Here is a 26,401-nt window from a genome sequence, read left to right as displayed (position 1 = left end):
TGCAAGCACTAAAACGAATGGAATATTATGAAATGTATCGTATGAACTCGTGGGTTCATCCTCACCCACTGATAAACAATGGCACACTGGCTGGGAATGGAGTCTGAGGCGGCTTGGGGCTGTGGGTATGTGCCCCAAACGAATGACTATAGGTACCATCTGACTTACGACCAAGCTTGGTTCCGACCAACTGGTCATAAGTCAAAATGGACGTAAGTAAAACCTTTGAAAATTGCCGACATACTGGGTAGCCCATAATGTCAAACGTTTCGTATATAAACTACCTACATTATACTGTAATGTAATATACAATCATTATTTAATTTTTACCATAATATACTTTTATTGTTATATTTTAATTATTTATGTACTGTATAATATGTATACATGGTAGTGAACTGTATTGTAAATTTTACATCACATACAGTATCTTATGTTACTGTTATCTTTAAGTATTGTCAACACAGTGGAATGGGAGAATACCACTGGTAGTGTCATCCTGCCAGAATGTACTATAACCTATACCCTAAGTAAAGAGAAACAACTCTGGAACATGTGTAATACGTATCCGGCTGGCTGGCTGGCTGAGTGGGTGGCCGGGTTGGTGGCCGGGTGGGTGGATGGGTGGGTGGGTGGTTGGCAGACTGGCTGACTTAATATGGCTGTCTCTCTCTCTCTCTCTCTCTCTCTCTCTCTCTCTCTCTCTCTCACACACAGATACACGTAAGTAAAGTTATCATACATAGTATAAATTACCTAAGATAACCCAAAAAATCCAGACAAAGTGCTATACAGTGGATCTGTGCTCCAGTGCCCTAAATTAATAATAATATTAATAATTATTATTATTATTATTACAAAACATATGTACTAATATTAATAAACTATAATATAATAATCATGTCAACTCATTAATTACCTTAAAATATCTGTAGTCTTAATGAAGAGTGAGAGGTGAGTAAACAAGATTAAATGAATAAATGAGAGAATGTTCGCGAGTTATGTAAACAAACATTGTTGTTGTTGTTGTTACCAGCCCGGACACGAATGGTTTCTGTTCACTCTGTCAAGCCGACCAGAAAAACATCTCATATTTGTTAATTTATATGTTTATATGTTATGTAGCATGTTTAATATATATTTTTGAAAAAAAAAGCATAGATGGATTAAGCAAAATGTCTATAATAACGTTTTATACACATTTAATGTGCCTCAGTGATTATTATTGTGTTATTATCATTATTAATATGGCATCGTCAAGATCAATTACACTATTAATGAGTGGCTCTGAGACAGACAAGCAGACAGAAAGACAGACACACAGGTAGGCAGACACACAGGTAGACAGACAGACACACAAGTAGAAAGACAGACACACAGGTAGACAGACAGACACACAAGTAGAAAGACAGACACACAGGTAGACAGACACACACAGATAGAAAGACACACACAGGTAGACAGAAAGACAGACACACAGGTAGACAGAAAGACAGATACACAGGTAGACATAAAAACAGACACACAGGTAGATGTAAAGACAGACACACAGGTAGACATAAAGACAGACACACAGGTAGATGTAGACAGACATACAGGTGGACAGAAAGACAGACACACAGAGACAGAAAGACAAACAGAAAGACAGACACAGGTTGACAGACACACAGGTAGACAGAAAGACACACAGAAAGACAGACACAGGTTGACAGACACACAAGTAGACAGAAAGACACACACAGGTAGACAGAAAGACACACATAGGTAGACAGAAAGACAGACACACAGGTAGACATAAAGACACACACAGGTAGACAGAAAGACACACAGGTAAACAGAAAGACAGACACACAGGTAGACAGAAAGACAGATAAACAGACACACAGAGATACAGACAGACACAGATATACAGGCAGACAGATACAGACAGGTTTATGTGCAACAGTGAAAACAAATAGAGAGTTTGAGAATAAGAGCCTTTCTCGCCACAATCTCCAGTGCAAGATTCAGACTTCATCTTAGGAGCCATGGTGAAATTTACTGTCCAGTTAGTACAGTTAATGCAGTATGATGCTGCTGACACGGCAGGGTTACTCAAACTGATGCTGCCTGCATGATGCATTGCCGTGCCGAGTATCGTATCATCAAATATTGTACAGAGGTGTGCATCAGCCGACCCAGCCCAGCTGCCAGATGCATGGTCGTAAGTCGAGTGGACGTATGTCGAGCAGGTCGTAAATCGGATGGTAGGTGTATTTGTGAGTTAAACGAGAATGGCAAGCTCTTAGCATGGGACTATACCTGTGTGTCCACACTGGCTGACACCTATATCCATCACAGTGTTGGGCGACAGGTAGGAGCTGCTGACCACAGCGAGTCAATGTTTTGACGAAAATAACATTACGATTTTCGAAAATTACGACTATCGAGCCTTACGATTATCAAGGGACCACTGTACATATTATTATTATTATTATTATTATTATTATTATTATTATTATTATTATTATTACAATGTAAATAATTTGTAATTTTTATTCACACAAAAAATAAAAGATTTACTGTTATGCCTTATTGCAATAATTGTATAAATAATGTCAACCAATTCACTACTGCATATTGGAATGGACAGTGATGTCATTTATTTACTCTTGAACATATCCAAGCAATGGAACATTTCTCCTACATTGAGCTCAATTTCAAGGTGCTTTTTGTCATGAAAGCAATCAAAATCATATCTATTTCTTTAATATATCTTCCATTCTATCAAACGAGACCAAAATAATGAGAATAGAACCATAAAAACCATACGAAAATACCGCTAAGGGGTGACTATTTGCTGAAAAGTAAACTCCATTATTTATGCTCCGATTTCTTTCATTTTTGGAGTAAGTTAAGAAGCATCTCTCCATCATACATTGCCCAAGTTTCAATAAGATGGTCCAACAAAAAAATGAGATACAGTTCCCCAGATGAAGAGCAAGATCCCCTCACCAGCATTAAAGATATTAAAGAGCAGAGGAGGAGGAGGCAAGAGGAGGAGGAGGCAAGAGGAGGAGGAGGCAGAGGAGGAGGAGGAGGGTGGAACACTAGTACACTGGTACTGGTACACTAACATTTCTGTCTGTCTATTTGTCTGTCTGTCAAGCTCCCTGTCTATCTGTCTATCCGTCTAGCTCTCTGTCTCAGAGAGCCACAAGACTGTGTCATCACTTTTACTCACATCTTCAAGCAGAGTATAGCACTTTGTCTGGATTTCTTGGGTTATCCTAGGTAATTTATACTATGTATACTTGTATTTATGTGTACCTGTGAGACAGAGATAGACAGACAGATAGAAAGAGAGAGACAGATTGAAAGAGATAGAATGAGGGAGAAAGATAAAACACCATTGTGTATGACACCATGTTTCAGAGTTCCACAAGCTGCAGAACTAATAGGAATATGTTCAGTAACTGTATATTGGTATATATATTATAGAACAATAATAATAAACAATGTTTTGTATTGTTTGTTTTTGTAAACAAGTTTTGTAAACAATATATTGATAATTATGTTTGTGTGCTTATTGTGTTGTATACAACGAGTGTATATATGTACATTGCACCTTACTTTGGTCTCATAGGCCACATAAGTTACGTGAAAAAATAAAATAGTGAAAAAAACAACAAACCTTCAAATACAAGTAAATCAAAGTTTACCGGGTGAGCGGCAGTCGCCGCTGTTGCCATACGCGGCTCATTTTTTGCAAACTTCATGCATCCATATCTCCGTAAATATTGATGGTAAAATTTTTTTGTTTATCCTATAATGTTTAGAAAAAAAAAACTCTATTTTTTCATAAGAAAAAATAATTTTTTTTTTTTGAAATTTGGCCGACCCTGAGAACGAGTTTCGGAGAGGGCCTGTCGACCCTCAAAGGGTTAAAGAACCTGCCTTGAGGTCTGTTCACTTATGGAAAATTTGCTAGCATATGGAAGCAAAAAATCAACCCATCGACTGCTCGTGTTTGGAAAAACTCGCACGTGAATGCACTCACAAGTGGAGGTTCCACTGTATCTTGTGTCTGCCAAGCAATCATGACACCCAGTAGGCATACCAGTGTTGCTGAAAGTGGAAAGAAAAGGTATAAGCATTTAAGTCTCAGAATTAACTAGAAAAACAAAGATATCAGACAAGAGATAACAGCAATGAAGTTACTTTGTACACATAAAAGGAGGTAAACATGACTGGCTTAGTGAATGACTGACTGACTTAGTGAATGACTTATTGACTTGACTGAATAACTTACATGACTTACTGACTTGACTGACTGAACAACTTGACTGAATGAATGATTTGACTGAATGAATGACTTGACTTACTGAATGACATGACTGACTTACTGAATGAAATGACTGACTTACTGACTTGAGTGAATGACTTGACTGACTTACTGAATGACTTGACTGATTGAATGACTTGATTGACTTACTGACTTGACTGAATGACTTGACTTACTGAATGACTTGACTTGACTGAGTGAATGACTTGACTGATTCAATGACTTGATTGACTGACTTATTGACTTGACTGACTGACTGAATGACTTGACTGACTAATTTACTGACTTACTGAATGACTTGACTGATTTACTGAATGACTTGACTGAATAGCTTACTGACTTGACTGACTGAATGACTTGCCTTATTGACTTGACTGACTGAATGACTTGACTTACTGATCTGACAGAATAACTTACTGACTAGACTTACTGACTGACTTGACTGACTAATTGACTTGATTGACTGACTTACTGAATTGACTGACTGAATGACTAGACTGACTGAATGACTTGACTTACTGACTTGACTGACTGACTGAATGACTTGATTGACTGAATGACAAAGTTAGACACTCTAGTACAACCCTCAACTTCAGTACCAGAACCTCTACCATCCTGGTCAGAAATTTGCAATTTGGCCAATTTCATGAAAATTAAAAAATATGACAATTTCAAAATAAGGTCCAGAATGAACAATGCAGACATTCCTGGCTCTAAAATAACATTTTCTTTGTTCATCAGTCACGTCTCCAGGCCCCTCTGATATTACTCTTGCTTTCTATTTTGAATTTTTATTCAAACAAAATATAGAAGATTTACTGTTATGCAGACTACTGCAATACTGTAATACTTGTATAAATAATGTCAACCCTTTCATGACTGCATATTAGAATATCTAGTTGGACATTTATTGGACAACGACATCATCTGTTTACTTTTGAACATCAGCAAAAATCAAGCATTTCCCTTACTTTGAGCTCCATTTCCAGGTTTTTTTTATAGTAAAATTAATCAAAATCACCTCTACTTCTATAATATGTTTTCCATTCTATCAAATGAGACCAAGAAAACGAGAATACAACCATAAATGCTATACAAAAATAGATCACAATTCGGCATTTTAATTAAAAAAAAACAACGGTCGGAGTTTTTTTTTCTCATTATGCACTGCGTGCTGCAGGATTTTTTTTATATGGTGCACACTGACTACACAGATCCATTCTCTCACATGTGGGCCTACCAGCTTTCTCCTGCTTGATTTGAAGCCGCTAGAATTTATGAGTATATATACGTCAAACACGGTACCTAGTAAGACGTATATATACGACTGAAACAGTTAAAGAGTTAAGAAAATGCCTCCAAATAGTGCTGCTGATGATGAATTTAAGGCCAGCAAAGGTGGTTTGAGAAATTTAACCCTTTGATTGTCGCGGCCCTATATATACGTCTTATGAGGTACCGTGTTTGATGTATATATACTCATAAATTCTAGCGGCTTCAAATCAAGTAGGAGAAAGCTGGTAGGCCCACATGTGAGAGAATGGGTCTGTGTGGTCAGTGTGCATCATATAAAAAAAATCCTGGAGCACGCAGTGCATGAGAAAAAAAAAAACTCCGGCCATTTTCTTTAATTAAAATGCCGAATTTGTGGTCTATTTTTGTATAGTATTGATGGTTGTATTCTCGGTTTCTTGGTCTCATTTGATAGAATAGAAAATATATTATAGAAATAGAGGTGATTTTTATTGATTTTACTATAAAAATAACCTGAAAATGGAACTCAAAGTAGGGGAAATGTTTGATTTTTGCCGATGTTCAAAAGTAAACAAATGATGTCATTGTCCAATAAATGTCCAACGAGCCAATCTAATATGCAGTCATGAAAGGGTTGATGTTATTTATACAAGTAATACAGTATTGCAGTAGTCTGCATAACAGTAGATCTTCTATTTTTTGTTTGAATAAAAATTCAAAATAGAAAGCAAGAGTAATATCAGAGGGGCCTGGAGACATGACTGATGAACAAAGAAAATGTTATTTTAGAGCCAGGAATGTCTGCATTGTTCATTCTGGTCCTTATTTTGAAATTGTCATATTTTTTAATTTTTGTGAAATTGGCCAAATTGCAAATTTCTGACCACATTATTGGGTAGATGAAATCAGTAAATGGGCAGTTTCTTGTACTCAGTCGATAGAAAAAATTGAGTTCTAAAGAAATAGCTATGAGTTTGGTCGACTGGAACAATGGAATTAGCCAAAAATAGGGCTCAAAGTGGGCGAAATCGGCGATTTGTAAATATCGCCAAGGTTGCTAACTTCGCAAGAGCGTAATTCCACCAGTTTTCCATCAAATTTCGGTGTTTTGGTGTCATTACAATTGGAAAAAGATTCTCTATCATTTCATAAGAAATTTTTTTTTTTTTTTTTGAAATTTTGCAACACCAGGACAAACCTCAGGATTGGGGGTTGCGACAGTAAAGGGGTTAAGAATTGTACTGGCATGCACAGTGTCATAAGGCACAGTGAGGCTGCCAATTCAGACAAAAAAGCGGATGAATAATATGTGCAAGACTTTAAGGAGTACATAGAGACTGAAAACTTAAAACCCGAACAAGTGTTTAATTGTGACAAAACAGGCCTGTTTTGGAAGAAAATGCCAAACAGGACCTACATCACTCAGGAGGAAAAGGCACTCCCAGGACATAAGCCTCTGAAAGACAGGCTGACATTAATGTTGTGTAGTAATGCTAGTGGTGATTGCAAAGTGAAGCCTTTATTGGTGTATCACTCTGAAACTCCCAGAGTGTTCAAGAAAAACAATATCATCAAGCATAATTTGTGTGTGCTGTGGAGATCAAACACTAAGGCATGGCTCACTAGGGAAATTTTCATGGACTGGTTTTATGGTGTGTTTGGCCCTACTGTGAAAAATTACCTCCTGGAAAAGAAATTGTCACTCAAGTGCCTTCTGGTAATGGCCTCCTAATACAACTCCTCTTCTCCAGCCCATGGACCAGCAGGTCATTTCAAACTTCAAAAAACTCTACACAAAAGCAGTGTTACAAAAGTGCTTTGAAGTGACCTCAGACACTGAATTGACCCTAAGAGAGTTTTGGAAAGATAACTTAAATATCCTCCATTGCATAAACTTTATAGGTAAGGCTTGGGAAGGAGTGACTTGCAGGACTTTGAACTGTGGCCACAATGTATACAAGAGAGGGATATTGAAGGGTTTGGGGCTAACCCTCAGGAGACTATGCCAGTAGTGGAAGCTATTGTGTCATTGGGGAAATCCATGGGGTTGGAGGTTTGTGGCGAGGATGTGGAAGAGTTGGTGCAGAACGATGATGAAGAACTAACTACTGCAGACCTGCAAGAGCTTGAGGTGCAACAGCAACAGATTACAGCTCAGGAATGTGCTTCAGAACAGGAGGAAAAGAGACAGAGGAAGTTGCCTTTGTCAAGGATTATGGAAATGTGTACAATGTTTACAAAGGTGCAAGCATTTAGGGATGAATTTTATCCTGTCAGAGCTGTTGCAAGCAGTATTGGCAACATGTACAATGACACTCTTGTGTCCCATTTTAGGGAAATTCTAAGGGCACGTGAGAAACAGAGCTCTCTGGAAAGATATTTTGTGCAGCAGGGGTCCAGTGACTCTCAAGCTGGTCCTAGTGGCATTAAAAAACCAAGAAGGGAGGTAACCCCACCAAAGGACTTGGTACGTGAAGTTTTTATGGAAGGGGATTCCCATTCCAAACAATAGGAAACCTGAATCTCCCTTGTTGCTGGTTCATCAATTATCAACAACTCCACAATAAAGGTAAGTGGCATTTATTTTGCATGTTCCATTCATTTCTGTGTAGGGAAATGTATATTTCATGTAAAAAAAAAATTATTTTGTTTAATACTTTTGGGTGTCTGGAACAGATTAACCCTTTCAGGGTCAACAGGCCCTCTCCCAAACTTGTTTGTGAGGGAAAAGTTCAACAGATAGGAGTAGTGAGCGAGTATATGGTAATGATAGTTTGATTGCCGGCTGCTTGTTAAGGTAGGGTAAGTCTAGCTCCCGCTATCCCCCCCCCTTTTCTCTCCACCCCGAAAGGTGATGTGTGGGGCTCCGGCCAAACAGTAATCACTCGACTCACAGCTCCCAGCACAACTCTTGGAATGACAGATCGGGTCACCTGCCAACCAATGAGAAGTGTTGAAGGAGAAGGACTTTTGCAAAAGTCCGAAGACGTCACTTTTTGGATCTACCTACCTGATTAACTGTAGGCAACAGCAGACAACAACCCCTCATCTTTGTAGTGGTAAAGAACCTGCTTTCCTGTCATCTGGACTGACTATTCAAGGCTATAGACTCTGTGAAGAACTAGCCATTGGGTTGTCACCAACACCTGTGCCCCCCTCCCCCCCACATCATCAGTAATGGCTACAATTTCTACAAGATGATGTCAACCTCCACCAGACACCCCAGTATAATTGTACATATTAGCGTTGAATTCAAATGTTATTTTTTTCATTTCATTTTCCTTTCAAATAGCATATACCTTCATGTTTCACTGTTTTATCTTTGCATTAATAAATAATAAAGTGTTTATCTTTGTGAATTATTATTTCTTTTTCTATTCATTAATTTTCCTGAGGAGGAGCCAGCCTTGGTAATACTGTCTGAAGTTGTTACAGGGCTGAGTAAGCCTTCACAAGTGGCGACCTTGCCAGGATCAACTTGACTGAATCAAGATTCAACTCCATCCCGAATCTACCATTGGAACTTCAACGCCGCATACCACAGACAGTTACCACCAGCCCTGAGTAATCATTCTCTATGGTAGGACTACAGTACAGGTATTTAAAAGATTTGGTGATTGTTATAGTCTCAATTTATTGTAAGTCAAGTCAAGGCAGGATATACTAGTTAATTCTGTCGCATTTATTCTTGAGCTTGAAACGATTTGGAGGAATACACTCTAAGGACCCGAGATTTTCCAGTGACAAGTTGTTTCATTGAGCTCTTTATTATATCAAGGGAACTGTCGTAGGACACTCTTGGTTTGTTGGCGAGAAGATTGGATGGTCAAGGGACCCCATTCTACTTAATGTTTCCTCGGAGCGGCATAGAACCCTCCGTTTTCATTCACACATACTGTTTAACCCTTTGAGGGTTTTGGTCGTACTAGTACGTCTTACGCGTAGGGGTTTTTGACGTACTAGTGCTCATAAATTCTAGCGGCCTCAAATCTAGTGAGAGAAAGCTGGTAGGCCTTCATATGAAAGAATGGGTCTATGTGGTCAGTGTGCACAGTCTAAAAAAAATCCTGCAGCACACAGTGCATAATGAGAAAAAAAAAACTTTGACCATTTTTTTTTAATAAATCAGCGACTTTGCAGTGTATTTTCGTATGGTATTTATTGTTGTATTCTAGTTTTCTTGGTCTCATTTTATAGAATGGAAGACATATTACAGAAATTGAGATGATTTTGACTGGTTTTACAATGAAAGGTGCCTTGAAATTGAGCTCAAAGTAGCAGAAATGTTCGATTTTTACCAAAGTTCAAAAGTAAACAAATCGTGCCAAGCGTCCAATACACGTCAACTGGTGAGTCTAATATTCTTTCACAAGTGCCCCAATAATATTTATACCATTTTTTACACTAATGCAGTAGTCTGCATAACAGTAAATCTTATATTTTTTGTGAAAATAAAAATTCAAAGTGGAAAGCAAAAGAATGTAAGAGGGGCCTTGAGACGTGACTAATGACTAGAGGAAATGTCATTTTAGTGCCAGGAATGTCTTTCTTGTTTATTCTGGACCCTATTCGGAAATTGGCATCTTTTGAAATTTGTGTGAAATTGGCAAAATTGCTAAATTCTGACCACTGTACTGGATAGTTGAATTTCATAAATGGGTGGTTTCTTGCACCCATTCGATAGAAAAAATGGAGTTCTAGCGAAATATTTATGTTTTTTGTCGACTAGTACAGTGAAATTGGCCGAAAATGGGGCTCAAAGTGGGCAAAATCGCCGATGCGTAAACATCGCCGAGACCGCTAACTTTGCGAGAGCATAATTCCGTAAGTTTTCTATCAAATTTCAAACTTTTGGTGTCTTTATGATCGGGAAAAGATTCTCTATCTTTTCATAAGAGAAAATAATTTTTTCTTTTTTTTAAATTTGGCCGACCCTGAGAACGAGTTTCGGAGAGGGCCTGTCGACCCTCAAAGGGTTAATCAAAGCAGGGATTGAACCATCCTATTTATTTACAGTTTGAGCGGAGCAGGAATTGAACCCTCCATTTTCTTTGATACACCCATTTCATTTTCCCCTGGTAGTTTAACCCCTTCAGGGTCCAAGGCCAAAATCTGAAGTGGTGCTCCAGTGTCCAAGAAATTTTGAAAGGAAAAAAAAAATTATTTTTTTTACAGAATTAAAGAGTATATTTTTGTGAAGGTAACAAGGCAAAACAATTTTTTTTCTGATCAGTACTTACCGAGATACAGTGGCGGGAAGTTGACCCAAAATGACCGGGTGGCGGCAACATCAGTGACATCCGCAAAATCCCATTTTTTTTATTTTACGTTTTTTATACTTTTTTCTTTTCTTTTCTAATTTTTTTCTTTTTCTAATAACATTTGTGGCCTGTGAGACCAGTATAATGTATATTGTATAAGTGTACACTCATTGTATTCAACACAATAACTGCACTAATTTGTTTATCATTATATTGCTTACAAAACTTGTTTACAAGTTTATTGTAAACAAAATGGTGAAAATATTAGTGCGGTTATTGTGTTGAATACAACAGTACCATATAGAACAATGGTGCCATAGAGTGCAATTGTACCATATGGTACAATGGCACCATATGATACAATGGTACCATATGGTACAATGGCACAATACAATGGTACCATATGACACAATGGTACCATATGGTACAATGGCACCATTAGGTATAATGGTACCATATGATACAATGGTACCATATGGTGCAATGGTACCTTATGGTACCATATGGTGTAATGGTAAAATATGGTACAATATGATGCAATGGTACAATATGGTACATTGTACCATACAGTACAATGATACCATATGGTTCATTGTACCATATGGTACTGTTGTATTCAACACACTAATATTTTCATTATTATTTTGTTTACAGTAGTTGTTTACAACAAAAAATATACAAAAATGTTGTATATTAGTAATGTTCTATTATATATTTACAAGTGTACAGGAACTTGACGTGTTCCTTGAGGTGGATGACAAAGCACTTTGTCTGGGAAACTGCAGAGTCAGTAGGTAGCTTGCGTCGCCACTCACTTAGTCTTGGCTGGTGTCTCATGCCACCAACACCTATTGACCATATGGTACATGGTATCATATGTTACAGGGTACCATATGGTACATTGTACTATATGGTATAAGGTACCATGCAGTACAGGATAACATATGGTGCAGGGTACCATATGGTACAGGGTACCATATGGTACACGGTATCACATGTTACAGGATACCATATGGTACATTGTACTATATGGTATAGGGTACCATGCAGTACAGGATAACACATGATGCAGGGTACCAAATGGTGCAGGGTACCATATGGTACAGGGTACCATATGGCACAGGGTACCATATGGCACAGGGTACCATATGGTACAGGGTACCATATGGTACAGGGTACCATACGGTACAGGACACCATATGGTACAGATACAGGGATAACTATGGAAATAAGTCACCCTGACTTTTTTGGGTTATCCGAGGGTTTTATACGTATGCTGCTATGTATGATAATCTATGTAATTGTATTTCTGTACACCTGAATAAACTTACTCAAGTGCATGTGGCATCATAAGTAAGTTTATTTAGTTATACACAAATGAAGTTGCATAGAATATCATACTTAGCAGCATATGTTTGGAGAACCTAGGATAACCCAAAAAAGTCAGACAGATTTATTTCCATTAGGGTCCCTGTACCCTGTACCATATGGTACCACTCTACCATACAATACCATTGTACCATATGATACCATTGTATGTCATGGCACCATTGTACCATATGGTACCATTGTACCATATGGCACAATGGTACCATATGGTTCAAAACCATAGAATTCGTCTTCATCTCCACTTCCATCAGTCTTAGAACTGTAAGTTGTGAAGAGGAGAGTGGGGAGTGAGAGCTTCCTTGCCGCCAGGCACAATGAACAAAGCTACTTTGCCGGCGTTCCCACAATGTCATGCGGGTCTCCAGATTTTTTCTATGGCATGCACACTGACCACCCAGACCCATTCTCTCAGATGTAGGCCTACCAGCCTTCTCGCGCTAAATTTGACGCCGCTAGAATTTTGGCGTAGATCTACGGTTTGGACCCTGAACGTAAAGCCATAGATCTACGGGACGGACCCTGAAAAGGTTAATGTATTGTCGACACAGTGGAATGTGAGAATACCACTGGTAGTGTCATCCTGCCAGAATGTACTATAGCCTATACCCTAAGTAAAGAGAAACAACTCTGGAACATGTGTAATACGTATCCGGCTGGCTGGCTGGCTGAGTGGGTGGCCAGGTGGGTGGCCGGGTCAGTGGGTGGGTGGGTGGCCGGGTAGGTGGGTGGCCGGGTGGGTGGGTGGCTGGGTGGGCGGGTGGGTGGGTGGTTGGCTGACTGGCTGACTGAATGTGACTGTCTCGCTCTCTCTGTATCTCTATATATCTCTATCTCTCTCTCTCTCTCTCTCTCTCTCTCACACACACACAGGTACACGTAAGTAAAGTTATCATACATAGTATAAATTACCTAAGATAACCAAAAAAATCCAGACAAAGTGCTATACAGTGGATCTGTGCTCCAGTGCCCTAATAATAACAATTATTATTATTATTACAATAATACATATGTACTAATATTAATAATAATAAAAATAATAATAATATTATTATTACACTATAATATAATAATCGTGTCCACTCATTATTATTTTTATTATCACACTGGCCGATTCCCACCAAGGCAGGGTGGCCCGAAAAAGAAAAACTTTCACCATCATTCACTCCATCACTGTCTTGCCAGAAGGGTGCTTTACACTACAGTTTTTAAACTGCAACATTAACACCCCTCCTTCAGAGTGCAGGCACTGTACTTCCCATCTCCAGGACTCAAGTCCGGCCTGCCGGTTTCCCTGAACCCCTTCATAAATGTTACTTTGCTCACACTCCAACAGCATGTCAAGTATTAAAAACCATTTGTCTCCATTCACTCCTATCAAACACGCTCACGCATGCCTGCTGGAAGTCTAAGCCCCTCGCACACAAAACCTCCTTTACCCCCTCCCTCCAACCTTTCCTAGGCCGACCCCTACCCCGCCTTCCTTCCACTACAGACTGATACACTCTTGAAGTCACTCTGTTTCACTCCATTCTCTCTACATGTCCGAACCACATCAACAACCCTTCCTCAGCCCTCTGGACAACAGTTTTGGTAATCCCGCACCTCCTACTAACTTCCAAACTACGAATTCTCTGCATTATATTCACACCACACATTGCCCTCAGATATGACATCTCCACTGCCTCCAGCCTTCTCCTCGCTGCAACATTCATCACCCATGCTTCACACCCATATAAGAGCGTTGGTAAAACTATACTCTCATACATTCCCCTCTTTGCCTCCAAGGACAAAGTTCTTTGTCTCCACAGAGTCCTAAGTGCACCACACACCCTTTTCCCCTCATCAATTCTATGATTCACCTCATCTTTCATAAACCCATCTGCTGACATGTTCACTCCCAAATATCTGAATACATTCACCTCCTCCATACTCTCTCCCTCCAATCTGATATCCAATCTTTCATCACCTAATCTTTTTATCCTCATAACCTTACTCTTTCCTGTATTCACTTTTAATTTTCTTCTTTTGCACACCCTACCAAATTCATCCACCAATCTCTGCAACTTCTCTTCAGAATCTCCCAAGAGCACAGTGTCATCAGCAAAGAGCAACTGTGACAACTCCCACTTCATGTGTGATTCTTTATCCTTTAACTCTATGCCTCTTGCCAAGACCCTAGCATTTACTTCTCTTACAACACCATCTATAAATATATTAAACAATTACGGTGACATCACACATCCTTGTCTAAGGCCTACTTTTACTGAGAAATAATTTCCCTCTTTCCTACATACTCTAACTTGAGCCTCACTATCCTCGTAAAAACTCTTCACTGCTTTCAGTAACCTACCTCCTACACCATACACCTGCAACATCTGCCACATTGCCCACCTATCCACCCTGTCATACGCCTTTTCCAAATCCATAAATGCCACAAAGACCTCTTTAGCCTTATCTAAATACTGTTCACTTATATGTTTCACTGTAAACACCTGGTCCAAACACCCCCTACCTTTCATAAAGCCTCCTTGTTCATCTGCTATCCTATTCTCCATCTTACTCTTAATTCTTTCAATAATAACTGTACCATACACTTTACCAGGTATACTCAACAGACTTATTCCCCTACAATTTTTGCACTCTCTTTTGTCCCCTTTGCCTTTATACAAAGGAACTATGCATGCTCTCTGCCAATCCCTGGGTACCTTACCCTCTTCCATACATTTATTAAATAATTGCACCAACCACTCCAAAACTATATCCCCACCTGCTTTTAACATTTCTATCTTTATCCCATCAATCCCGGCTGCCTTACCCCCTTTCATTTTGCCAACTGCCTCATGAACTTCCCCCACACTCACAACTGGCTCTTCCTCACTCCTACAAGATGTTATTCCTCCTTGCCCTATACACGAAATCACAGCTTCCCTATCTTCATCAACATTTAACAATTCCTCAAAATATTCCTTCCATCTTCCCAATACCTCTAACTCTCCATTTAATAACTTTCCTCTCCTATTTTTAACTGACAAATCCATTTGTTCTCTAGGCTTCCTTAACTTGTTAATCTCACTCCAAAACTTTTTCTTATTTTCAACAAAATTTGTTGATAACATCTCACCCACTCTCTCATTTGCTCTCTTTTTACATTGCTTCACCACTCTCTTAACCTCTCTCTTTTTCTCCATATACTCTTCTCTCCTTGCATCACTTCTACTTTGTAAAAACTTCTCATATGCTAACTTTTTCTCCCTTACTACTCTCTTTACATCATCATTCCACCAATCGCTCCTCTTCCCTCCCGCACCCACTTTCCTGTAACCACAAACTTCTGCTGAACACTCTAACACTACATTTTTAAACCTACCCCATACCTCTTCAACCCCATTGCCTATGCTCTCATTAGCCCATCTATCCTCCAATAGCTGTTTATATCTTACCCTAACTGCCTCCTCTTTTAGTTTATAAACCTTCACCTCTCTCTTCCCTGATGCTTCTATTCTCCTTGAATCCCATCTACCTTTTACTCTCAGTGTAGCTACAACTAGAAAGAGATCTGATACATCTGTGGCCCCTCTATAAACATGTACATCATGAAGTCTACTCAACAGTCTTTTATCTACCAATACATAATCCAACAAACTACTGTCATTTCGCCCTAGATCATATCTTGTATACTTATTTATCCTCTTTTTCTTAAAATATGTATTACCTATAACTAAACCCCTTTCTATACAAAGTTCAATCAAAGGGCTCCCATTATCATTTACACCTGGCACCCCAAACTTACCTACGACACCCTCTCTAAAAGTTTCTCCTACTTTAGCATTCAGGTCCCCTACCACAATTGCTCTCTCACTTGGTTCAAAGGCTCCTATACATTCTCTTAACGTCTCCCAAAATCTCTCTCTCTCCTCTGCATTCCTCTCTTCTCCAGATGCATACAAGCTTATTATGACCCACTTTTCGCATCCAACCTTTACTTTAATCCACATAATTCTTGAATTTACACATTCATATTCTCTTTTCTCCTTCCATAACTGATCCTTCAACATTACTGCTACCCCTTCCTTTGCTCTAACTCTCTCAGATACTCCAGATTTAATCCATTTATTTCATCCCACCGAAACTCCCCTACCCCCTTCAGCTTTGTTTCACTTTGGGCCAGGACATCCAACTTCTTTTCATTCATAACATCAGCAATCATCTGTTTCTTGTCATCCGCACTACATCCACGCACATTCAAGCATCCCAGTTTTATAAAGTTTTTCTTCTTCTCTTTTTTAGTAAATGTCTACAGGAGAAGGGATTACTAGCCCATTGCTCCAGGCATTTTAGTCGCCTCATACGACATGCATGGCTTACGGAGGAAAGATTCTTTTCCACTTCCCCATGGACAATAGAAGAAATAAAGAAGAACAAGAGCTATTTAGAAAAAGGAGAAAAACCTAGATGTATATATATATGCATGTGCGTGTCTGTGAAGTGTGACCAAAGTGTAAGTAGGAGTAGCAAGATATCCCTGTTATCTAGCGTGTTTATGAGACAGAAAAAGAAACCAGCAATCCTACCATCATGCAAAACAGTTACAGGTTTCTGTTTCACAGTCATCCGGCAGGACTTACCTTAAAATATCTGTAGTCTTAATGAAGAGTGAGAGGTGAGTAAACAAGATTAAATGAATAAATGAGAGAATGTTCGCGAGTTATGTAAACAAACATTGTTGTTGTTGTTGTTGTTACCAGCCTGGACACGAATGGTTTCTGTTCACTCTGTCAAGCCGACCAGAAAAACATCTCATATTTGTTAATTTATATGTTTATATGTTATGTAGCATGTTTATTATATAATTTTGAAAAAAAAAATCATAGATGGATTAAGCAAAATGTCTATATTAACGTTTTATACACATTTAACGCGCCTCAGTGATTATTATTGTGTTATTATTAATATGGCATCCTCAAGACCAATTACACTCTTAATGATTGGCTCTGAGACAGACAAGCAGACAGAAAGACAGACACAGGTTGACAGAAAGACAGACACACAAGTAGACAGAAAGACACACAGGTAGACAGAGACAGACACACAGGTAGACAGAAAGACAGACACAGGTAGACAGAAACACACACACAGGTAGACATAAAGACAGACACACAGGTAGACAGAAAGACAGACACACAGGTAGACAGAAAGACAGACACAGATAGACACAAATAGACATAAAGACAGACACACAGGTAGACAGAAAGACAGACACACAGGTAGACAGAAAGACAGACACACAGGTAGACAGAAAGACACACAGGTAGACAGAAAGATAGACACACAGGTAGACAGACAGATAAACAGACACACAGAGATACAGACAGACACAGATATACAGGCAGACAGATACAGACAGGTTTATGTGCAACAGTGAAAACAAATAGAGAGTTCGAGAGTAAGAGCCTTTCTTGCCACAATCTCCAGTGCAAGATTCAGACTTCATCTTAGGAGCCATGGTGAAATTTACTGTCCAGTTAGTACAGTTAATGTAGTATGATGCTGCTGACATGGCAGGGTTACTCAAACTGATGCTGCCTGCATGACGCATTTGCGCCGCGAGTATTGTCAAATATTGTACAGCGGTGTGCATCAGCCGGCCCAGCCCAGCTGCCAGATGCATGGTCGTAAGTCGAGTGGACGCATGTCGAGCAGGTCATAAGTTGGATGGTAGGTGTAGTTTTTTTTTCCTATGTTTTTCATTTAATTTTAACATTTTATTTTTTCAAGTAACTTTTATGGCCTTTTGATACCAATAAAAGCCATGTTTTGGATATACAGTAGGGCCCCGCTTTACGGCGTTTCGCCTTACAGCATTCCGCTAATATGGCGATGTCAAATTATGACCAAAATTTGCTATATAGCAAGCAGTCTTTCAAACACGGTGCACCCCACCCGGTTTGTTTACATCCTCCGTGACCACATCTATTATGTCTGGAAACTTTCCAAAATTTGTAGTGTTTTATAGTTATAGCATATTTTATATGTACTCTGATAATTACACTTATGTGTACCTGTACCTAAATATACTTACACACTGTGCTGGTGTGCAGGTACACATTAAAATTGCTAAGAGTCTCTCTACTCATGACGCCAATAGTACGTAATAATTATCACTCTTGTGCACATTAAATGTCTTGTTTTACATTAATATAGACATTTTCATTAATACATCCATGATATTTTCCTCAAAATTATATAAGAAACATGTTACATAGCACATAAGCATGATACATATACTCACAAAATAAAAATTGAAGTAAATATGAGATTTGTTTACAAAGCAGCTGTGTAGGTAGTGTCGGAAGAATTACGTTTTCTCTAGTCAAACACTGGGGGATACCTGTATAAAAATATTCCTTTCATATGCCTTCACTCTATATATAGCAATTCATGATCCTTGTGGGTTTAGCGCTTTTTTATTGTGATGATAATAATATCATCATCTTCACTCTAAAAATGGTGTGTTGCATTAGAATGGGAGTGTTGCTGTTTGTTTATTCTGTACTAACTTGTACAACTTGTACACAATGTAAGAGCATTTGTATTGTGAGGTAATTATTACTATAATAAAAAAAGTATTGTGAGGTAAAAGTTTTACGAACACTTACAAACGTATGTGAATGAACTAAAAGCAGACACATATTAATATGCATTTATTTCGCCTGACAAAGTGATCGCCCACTACCTGTTCAGTTTGTGTTCTTACACTGTCTGAACTCTGTGCCTCGTTCTCTCTCTCGTTTACTCTTTCGTTAACTAGTTGGCTCTCGTTGACGATGGCGTCTAAGCTCAGCTGTGATAAAAAGAGAAATCATGAGCCTCTGGCTTTAAGTGCCAAGTTAGAGGATGATGGTGTGCCATTCTGATTTTATTCAATAAACACCCTGACACTTACCTCTCACACATTAATATTAATATTTTAAGGTAAGTAATAAGTGTACTCTGTGTGTATCTTACCTTTTATTGTTTTTTTTTGTTTGTTTTTTTTTTGCCTATTTCCATTGCTAACTCAATATAAATTAACGTAAACTTGTTGTCTGGCATTTATTGCATATTCTATATGTGCTCTGATAATAATACTTGCGGACCTGTGTGGTAGCCGGGTGGAGGGATAACATTACATTTTCTCTGCTCAGCCACCAGAGAAAACATGTATGAATCTGCGTTCAGCCCAGCCACTCCGCTTTTGTTTACAATTTTCGGCATGAATTAATCATTACTTCTCCCTTCATTTATGATGGCATCCAAAGGTAGTTGTTAGAAATTATTAAATTCAATGAACAAGGTATGTTGATGCTAATAATATGGCTCTGGCCCACAGTGTAGGTAGCCAGTAGGTGTAGCCCAGGTGGGCTACACCTACCGGCTGCCTACACTGACTTCCTACAAATAAATACTACTCACCTCTCTTCCTACATTAAGACTACACATATTTTAAGGTAAATAGTGGGTGTACTGTAAGTGTAATTTAACTCTCTGAGACGTTCTAAATATCGTATATTAAGTATGAGACGGGGAGCCAGAGCTACCTGCACCTGACTTCCTACAAATAAGTACTACTCACCTCTCTCCCTACATTAAGATTACAAATACTTTAAGATAAGTAATGAATGTACTGTGAATGTATTTTACTTTGTGTTTTTATTTATTTATTTATTTATTTATTTATTTCCAATTTGAGCACACATACAGAGGTACAAAAAAATACAGATAAGAGCAGCATGCCAAAGCCACTTATACTATGCATAGCATTACGGGCTGGCTTAAAATTAACTTAAGATTAACTAAGCAATGATGAAATCAGTGATAAAACATTAATGTAAACAGATTACTATAAAGCACAAGTGAGTATTACAAAGACAGGTCATATGGTTGCATGCATTGTTGTACATTCAGTCGTATGGAGTATTCTGTTAGGTAGTGTATTAAAAAAATAATAAAGTTAGATTCGGTTTTAGGTTTAACATTTATGTGATATAATTGTGAGAAACATTTAAGATATACAATTTATAAGGTTCAGTTATTCAGTATTTATTTGGTTTTGGGTGAGTAAGTGATCTTTGAGAAGAGACTTGAATTTATAAACAGGTAGTGTTTCTTTTATATTTACAGGTAATGAATTCCAGATTTTAGGGCCTTTTATGTGCATTGAGTTTTTGCATAGTGTGAGATGGACACGAGGAACATCAAAGAGTGATCTGTGCCTTGTGTTATGGTCATGTGTTCTGTTGAGGTTGGCAAGGAGATGTTTGAGGGGAGGGTTAATATCAGAGTTAAGTGTTCTATGTATGTAATAGGTGCAGTAATAAGTATGGATGTTTTGTATGGTGAGTAGGTTTAGTGTATTGAATATTGGTGGAGTGTGCTGCCTGTAGTGAGAATTTGTTACCATTCTAACTGCAGCCTTTTGTTGAGTAATTAGTGGTCTGAGATGGTTAATTGTTGTTGAGCCCCATGCACAAATTCCATAGGTGAGATAGGGGTAAATAAGAGAGTGATATAGGGCCAGGAGGGCTGACTGTGGAACATAGTACCGTATCTTCGATAGTATGCCTACAGTCTTGGAAATTTTCTTAGAAATTTGTTGTATATGTGTATGAAATTTGAGTCTATTATCAAGGTGGATTCCTAAGAATTTTCCCTCTGTTAGCTTTGTGATAGGTGATCCGTTTATCATTATGTTAAGAGGGACATCTGTAGCTCTGTTACCAAACTGAATGAAGTAGGTTTTGTCAATGTTTAGTGTAAGTTTGTTAGTCCTCATCCAGGTAGATATTTTCTGTAATTCGGTATTTACAGTATTGGCTAGCGTGACTGGGCTCGGGTGAGAGAAGACGTATGTAGTGTCATCTGCAAATAGTGTGGGTTTGAGTAATTGCGAAGCATTTGGAAGGTCATTTATGTATAGGAGAAAGAGAAGAGGGCCAAGGACACTTCCCTGTGGGACACCAACTGTAATTGGTTGCGCAGAAGAGTTTGCCCCATTTGCGTACACATATTGGCTTCTGTTGCTGAGGTATGACTTGAGGTAGTTGAGGGAGTGCCCTCTTATACCATAGTGTGACAATTTTACGTGGAGCAAGTCATGGTCAACTGTATCAAAAGCTTTACGTAAGTCAATGAAGATCCCCAGTGGGACTTCTTTTTTCTCTATTGCAGTGTATATATGTTCTAGCATGTGTATAATAGCATCATTAGTATTTTTATTAGGCCTGAATCCAAATTGGCAGGGGTTGAGTATGTTTTGGGAGATAAGGTAGGAGTAGATTCGTTTATGAATTAATTTTTCGAAGATTTTTGAGAGAGGGTGTAAGTTGGATATTGGCCAATAGTTATTCAACTCTGTTTGGTCTCCTCCTTTGTGGATCGGGGTGACCCTTGCTATTTTGAGTACTGTAGGGAAGGTGGAGGATTCAATGGATTTGTTAAAGAGTGTTGCAATGATTGGTGATAGCACTTGTGACACTTTTTTGTATATAAAGGGTGGTAAGGTATTTGAGGAATTGTTAAATGTTGATGAAGATAGGGAAGCTGTGATTTCGTGTATAGGGCAAGGAGGAATAACACCTTGTAGGAGTGAGGAAGAGCCAGTTGTGAGTGTGGGGGAAGTTCGTGAGGCAGTAGGTAAAATGAAAGGGGGTAAGGCAGCCGGGATTGATGGGATAAAGATAGAAATGTTAAAAGCAGGTGGGGATATAGTTTTGGAGTGGTTGGTGCAATTATTTAATAAATGTATGGAAGAGGGTAAGGTACCTAGGGATTGGCAGAGAGCATGCATAGTTCCTTTGTATAAAGGCAAAGGGGATAAAAGAGAGTGCAAAAATTATAGGGGGATAAGTCTGTTGAGTGTACCTGGTAAAGTGTATGGTAGAGTTATAATTGAAAGAATTAAGAGTAAGACGGAGAATAGGATAGCAGATGAACAAGGAGGCTTTAGGAAAGGTAGGGGGTGTGTGGACCAGGTGTTTACAGTGAAACATATAAGTGAACAGTATTTAGATAAGGCTAAAGAGGTCTTTGTGGCATTTATGGATTTGGAAAAGGCGTATGACAGGGTGGATAGGGGGGCAATGTGGCAGATGTTGCAAGTGTATGGTGTAGGAGGTAGGTTACTGAAAGCAGTGAAGAGTTTTTACGAGGATAGTGAGGCTCAAGTTAGAGTATGTAGGAAAGAGGGAAATTTTTTCCCAGTAAAAGTAGGCCTTAGACAAGGATGTGTGATGTCACCGTGGTTGTTTAATATATTTATAGATGGGGTTGTAAGAGAAGTAAATGCGAGGGTCTTGGCAAGAGGCGTGGAGTTAAAAGATAAAGAATCACACACAAAGTGGGAGTTGTCACAGCTGCTCTTTGCTGAAGACACTGTGCTCTTGGGAGATTCTGAAGAGAAGCTGCAGAGATTGGTGGATGAATTTGGTAGGGTGTGCAAAAGAAGAAAATTAAAGGTGAATACAGGAAAGAGTAAGGTTATGAGGATAACAAAAAGATTAGGTGATGAAAGATTGAATATCAGATTGGAGGGAGAGAGTATGGAGGAGGTGAACGTATTCAGATATTTGGGAGTGGACGTGTCAGCGGATGGGTCTATGAAAGATGAGGTGAATCATAGAATTGATGAGGGAAAAAGAGTGAGTGGTGCACTTAGGAGTCTGTGGAGACAAAGAACTTTGTCCTTGGAGGCAAAGAGGGGAATGTATGAGAGTATAGTTTTACCAACGCTCTTATATGGGTGTGAAGCGTGGGTGATGAATGTTGCAGCGAGGAGAAGGCTGGAGGCAGTGGAGATGTCATGTCTGAGGGCAATGTGTGGTGTGAATATAATGCAGAGAATTCGTAGTTTGGAAGTTAGGAGGAGGTGCGGGATTACCAAAACTGTTGTCCAGAGGGCTGAGGAAGGGTTGTTGAGGTGGTTCGGACATGTAGAGAGAATGGAGCGAAACAGAATGACTTCAAGAGTGTATCAGTCTGTAGTGGAAGGAAGGCGGGGTAGGGGTCGGCCTAGGAAGGGTTGGAGGGAGGGGGTAAAGGAGGTTTTGTGTGCGAGGGGCTTGGACTTCCAGCAGGCATGCGTGAGCGTGTTTGATAGGAGTGAATGGAGACAAATGGTTTTTAATACTTGACGTGCTGTTGGAGTGTGAGCAAAGTAACATTTATGAAGGGATTCAGGGAAACCGGCAGGCCGGACTTGAGTCCTGGAGATGGGAAGTACAGTGCCTGCACTCTGAAGGAGGGGTGTTAATGTTGCAGTTTAAAAACTGTAGTGTAAAGCACCCTTCTGGCAAGACAGTGATGGAGTGAATGATGGTGAAAGTTTTTCGTTTTCGGGCCACCCTGCCTTGGTGGGAATCGGCCAGTGTGATAATAAAAAAAAAAGGTATTTAAATCTCCTGCCTTGTTTTTTAGTGCGTTGATAATAAGGGAGACTTCGTATGGGTTAGTCGGAGCTAGGAACAGTGTGTTCGGGTAGTTGCCGGTGAGGTAGTCATTTGGTGGGGTATCTGAGCTTGGGATTTTATTGGCAAGGTTTTGTCCTATTGTGGAGAAGAAATCATTGAGTCTGTTTGCTGTTTCTGTTGGTGGGAGTTGGGGTTCATCTGATTTTGCTAATTTTATTTCGCTATTTCGTGATATCTTTTTTGTTCCCAGAATTTCTGATAGGGTTTTCCAGGTCTTTTTTATATCACCTCGTAAGTTGGATAATCTGTTCTCATAATACAATTTTTTTGCCCTTCTTATCAGGCTGGTTAAGATTGACGAGTAACGTTTTGTTTGGTCTCTGGTTATGTGACCCATTCTGTACTGTTTTTCATATTGGTGTTTTGTATTTATGGATTTGAGAATGCTGGGTGTTAGCCAGGGACTGTTCAGTCTCTTTGCTGTCATCTGTTTAGTTTTTTTAGGGCAGTGCTTGTTATAGAGGTATTGGGTTTTTTTTAGAAAATTATTAATACATTCGTCAATATCTGTATAGGTTTCAAGCTCAGTGTGCCAATCAATGCTTGCTATTGCTGTTGTGAAGTTATTAATGGCTGCCTCATTGTGAAGTCTGAAGGTGACTTTAGTAGTGTCTTGGGGTAGTTTACCAAGAGTTGTTATGAGGAAAGTAGGGTAGTGGTCTGTGGTATTATCTGTAATTATGCCTGATTTTAAAGGGGATATGGTGTTGGTCCAGATGTGGTCAAGTAGGGAAACACTAGTCTCTGTAACTCTTGTAGGTTTTGTTACTGTTGGTAGTAACATACAGTTACTCATTGTGTTTGTGAATTCAGTAACGTGTGGGTCCTGGTCTTGCAGGAGATTTATATTGAAGTCACCTGAGAGTAGTAAGTGATCTTTGTTCATGCGTGCATCAGTTATCATACTTCCTAGATTTTGACTAAATTGGCTAATGTTTGACTGTGGAACTCTGTAGATGTTTATCAACTGTGAGAGGTTTTTGTAGGTACTTGGATTTGAATTTAGCTATTATATATTCCCCATGTTCATCCCTTGTGCAAGTATTAGTGATACATTCTAGTTGGTCTGAGTAGTATATGGCTGTGCCACCCCCTTGTTGGTCTGGCCTACAGTTGTGTATGGCTGTGTAACCAGGAATGGCATAGACATCTGTACTATCAGGCTTTAGCCAGGTTTCAGTTAGTGTAATGATGGACATATTGGCATGTAAGGAATTTAGTAATGCTATGAGGTCATCGTAATGCTTGCTTAAAGATCTGATATTGTAGTTAAAGATAGTTATGTTGTTGTTGGCACTGAGAAGTGCCTTTGATTGTTCTGCAGTGTAGTAATTACAGTAACTGTTTGATTCATTTAAGTCATTAAATAAGAGGTTGGTATCAGGATCAATGCTTGTAATCATAAGATTTGTAGTGAATCTATAGTTTGAATTAAGTATAAAACAAAGTAAATAGTCTTAAGCTAAAAAATAGCACCTGGATTATTTAACAAATGTAAAATAATGAGCTAAGGGACTAATACAAATAAAGTGATGATCAAATAGTGGAGCTTGGGAATATGATAGTAGGTAGTACTATAAAGGTAATTTTTTAAAGTTAGAATTATAGTATAAAATTATAATATAAAAGGGACTAATATAGGTTGTGGTGAACAATAAAGTGGTAATCAAATAAATGAGCTTTGGAATATAATGGCAAAATTGTGAACTTATTCTACTTTAGCACCTGAGAATAGCACCTTGATTATTTTAACAATTGTGAATATATAAACTAGGATAGTTATATAAAGCTAAAATAAAGGAGAAAATATATAAGGGACTAAAATTAAGTAATGGTAAGCAAAGTTAAATGGACAGATGGTAGGAATTATAATATAAACTTATAATATTAAAATACAATTTGAAATGGTACTTGCAATTGCACTAGAGTCTGGTATAGGTTGTTGACAAGATCAAGATTATAACTAGATTTAAATTGACAAAATAAAATTCACAATTAAAGTACCAAAAGAATAATAGTAAAAAAATAACAATGGTAATGTCTTGGTTATAATATGATAGTAAGAGGGTAGACAGGTACACAGGTACAAGGGATAATATAAAGGTTGGGGTTGAATATAAAAACTTGAAAATTTGGCTACAAAATGTTATGGGAAGTATAAAATAATGTTTAATGTACAAAAGTAAAATTGACTGGTAGTAAATATGGTGTTTAATAAAATTTTAGTAAGTAATAATGATTACAAAAAAGTGAAAAAGTAATGTTTATTTCATTCAATATTGCACTGGTAGTTATACTTGAGGTTATATGGCAGTACAAGGTAATTAAGAGTAATCTAGGATAGTAAATGTGGTATTAAAACAGGTAAAGGTAATTAGACAAGTAATGGTTATTAAATGTCAAAAATGTTAAGAGTAAATTGAAATTTTAGTAAAAATGATATTTATTAATTATAGTAAGTAATATCAATTGATAGTATTTAAAAAAATATGAGGTAGTAATATGGACAGAGAAAGTATCAATTCAGCTAATGTTTAAGCGAACAATAGTAAATAAGAAAATCACATAAGGTGACTTATGCTTACTAGTAAAATCACAAAATGAGGTAGTTGATTATTTAATTACTAAGAGATTGTACAATGAAATTTGAACAATAATGGAGCAAAACG

At 38.3% G+C, this 26,401-nt stretch overlaps 1 protein-coding gene across 1 annotated transcript in view; it reads right to left on the bottom strand.

Moving 5' to 3' along the window:
* LOC138851382 (zinc finger protein 84-like) overlaps positions 1-4,110 on the bottom strand; it is a 46,169-nt gene extending 42,059 nt beyond the window's left edge. Inside the window, exon 1 of the mRNA XM_070080455.1 lies at positions 4,040-4,110. The gene's annotated coding sequence lies outside the window, so the exon portion shown is untranslated. The remainder of the gene's footprint in view (positions 1-4,039) is intronic.
* Positions 4,111-26,401: the final 22,291 nt, after the last annotated feature.

Source organism: Cherax quadricarinatus, unplaced genomic scaffold (assembly GCF_038502225.1).
Source record: "Cherax quadricarinatus isolate ZL_2023a unplaced genomic scaffold, ASM3850222v1 Contig463, whole genome shotgun sequence".
Lineage (NCBI taxonomy): Eukaryota > Metazoa > Arthropoda > Malacostraca > Decapoda > Parastacidae > Cherax > Cherax quadricarinatus.
The sequence above is the reverse complement of the archived record's forward strand: the minus strand, read 5'-3'. Positions and strand labels throughout refer to the sequence as shown.